Raw genomic sequence first — 2483 nt, forward strand, 5'->3', positions numbered from 1 at the left:
CCGGGCCCCAAAAAAAAAAAAAAAAAAAAAAAAAAAAGCAGCAGTAATTTGCAGTGTGGCAGAAACTGACTACACTGCAAATAACTTTGGACGATTCAAAGTGGACGTGAATTGAGTTGTATTTGAACACGGGAGGGTTGATGCTGCTACTGTTTGAGAGATTCTAGATAGGCAGCCAGAGGCACTTTAGTGAAGGTGAGCGTGTCAGCATAAATGAGGAAGGTGGTTGTGATGAAAAGGATGCAGATGTCCCAGAGGAAGTGATGCTGGCCTGGCCCGAACTTCACCTGAACTTCACATGAAGGGACTTCCCAGAGCTATTTCTCAACAGTGAAGAAAAGGTAAAATGTTGGAAGCTGAGCCTCAAACACTTTAATTAATTAATTAATTAGTTTTCTGCAGATGAAATTTAGATTTTTTAAATTGAAATATATTGTATACAGAAAAGTGCACATAATTGTATAACTTGCTGACCTTTTGCACACTGGACAGATCCATGAAACTAGCAACCGGAACAGGAAATGAACGGTATCATTCACAGGATAAACGGGTCAATGTCGAGTCACCTGGTTAAACTACGCTATAGTAACTGAGAACTAGATAAATGTTACACAATCATGTTTACTTGCAAGCTGCCATCATTTCAGCAAAGCTGGGCTAAGCTCTAGGCTACTAGTGCTTTCAACAGTTCATTTCCTGACTGGCAGGAAATAAAAGGATTTGTTCTCACCCTACCTCACCCTTTCACCTTTTGGCAAATATAAAGTTGCCTAGAGACCTAAGGTGACAAAACTCAAACACTTGCTCATAAAACCTGGGTTGCGGTGTTCCCTCTACAACATAGTGGTATAGGGATGCCTGGTGTATTAAGCACTTTCTCCACTGTGTTTGTGCAGTGTGTACGATTTGCAAATATTTTAATTGCCGTGGTTTTCTCTTGCTTCACAGGAGAATCTTGTTGAGTACTCCAAAATTTCAGTAAGGTTACAGAACTCATACCCCATGGTGTGAAAGTCCTTTCTCTAACTCCGTTCTCTGTCTTTGTCTTTGCCTCTACTTGAGAGATTTCTTTAACCATCCCATTGTTTACACCCAAGACACAGTGAGATCTTTGAAGTCGGAGAAAAATCAGCTATAACTGGAGATTGCTGAGGTGCTTCTGCCAAACTGTTACTTTTGTGACAGATGGAGACTTTCTTAATAGTTTTTTTTTAATACTAAAATATTAGAGCTGCTCACTGGCAGTAATGCTTGCCTTTCTAATGACTGGGCTCTTGTGGAGACCCCTTTTGTTATATTCAGAGATGAAGCAGGGTTTCATCTCAGCTGAACACACTGTGATGCAGTGCAGATTTCTACTTACGGAAAGAAGGAGCGAGATGTTTATTTTTTGGGGGACTGCTGACATTTAGTGCAAGGTCTCCCCTCCCAGAGGATTATTGCTGAAGACCTAGATAGCAGGTTTCTACTTCCCATTCATTCTGTTTCTAGAAGCAAGCAAATGTTCTCTAATTGCAGGCTTGGGCTGAATGCCTCCGTAGTGTTTCCCGTTGTGCTAATTGGAAAAATATAATTTTCAACTAACTGTGACCTGCTTTGCAAAATAATCGTTGACAGTTGAGTTGCCAGTTTGGTTTCTAAAGTGAAATAGTACTTTTTAGTTTAGCACTAAGGGTTAACGGAGGTTTGGAAGTCCCAGGGCAACCCTATGCCGTGTACAAGGACCATTAGAGATCAAATTTCAGCCTGTAAGAACCAAGAGCCTATTGATTTGATGTCTTTTTCTAGGAGCTTTTATTAAATTGAATTTCAATTAAAAATTTTGAGGGAGTCACATTCTGGGAATGTTAGTCAATGTTGCCCATTAGTTGAATAGTCATACAATGGGCCTTGTGTGTATCTTACTGGTTTGGAAGGGAGGTAATCTTTTAGCTAAGGTCTTGGCTTCTGGCAAGCTCTCCTTCAGTCTAAATGTGGTTGGCCTTGCCAGCTTTTTGGAATTACTGTCAGCTTGTTGAGTATAGAGTTGGTGTGACTCTTCTGTTTAGGATCTTTGGTTTTTCTTAGAGTGGTTCTGTCGTCACTGTCTACCACAGAAAAGGGCTTTAAATTCAAAGTTGCCACTGGAATCGGAGATCTTTTTTTTTTTAATTAAAAAAATTTATTTATTTGGTTGAACCGGGTCTTAGTTGCGGCAGGCGGGCTCCTTAGTTGCGGCATGTGAACTCTTAGTTGCAGCATGCATGTGGGATCTAGTTCCCTGACCAGGGTTGGAACCCAGGTTCCCTGCATTGGGAGTGTGCAGTCTTATCCACTGCGCCACCAGGGAAGCCCCAGAATCAGAGATTTTCTTTTTTTTTTTTAAAGAAGATGTTGGGGGTAGGAGTTTATTAATTAATTAATTAATTTTTGCTGTGTTGGGTCTTCGTTTCTGTGCGAGGGCTTTCTCTAGTTGTGGCAAGCAGGGGCCCCTCTTTTTTTTT

This window comes from Lipotes vexillifer, unplaced genomic scaffold (assembly GCF_000442215.2).
Source record: "Lipotes vexillifer unplaced genomic scaffold, Lipotes_vexillifer_v1.1 scaffold1275, whole genome shotgun sequence".
In the NCBI taxonomy this organism is placed as follows: Eukaryota; Metazoa; Chordata; class Mammalia; order Artiodactyla; family Lipotidae; genus Lipotes; species Lipotes vexillifer.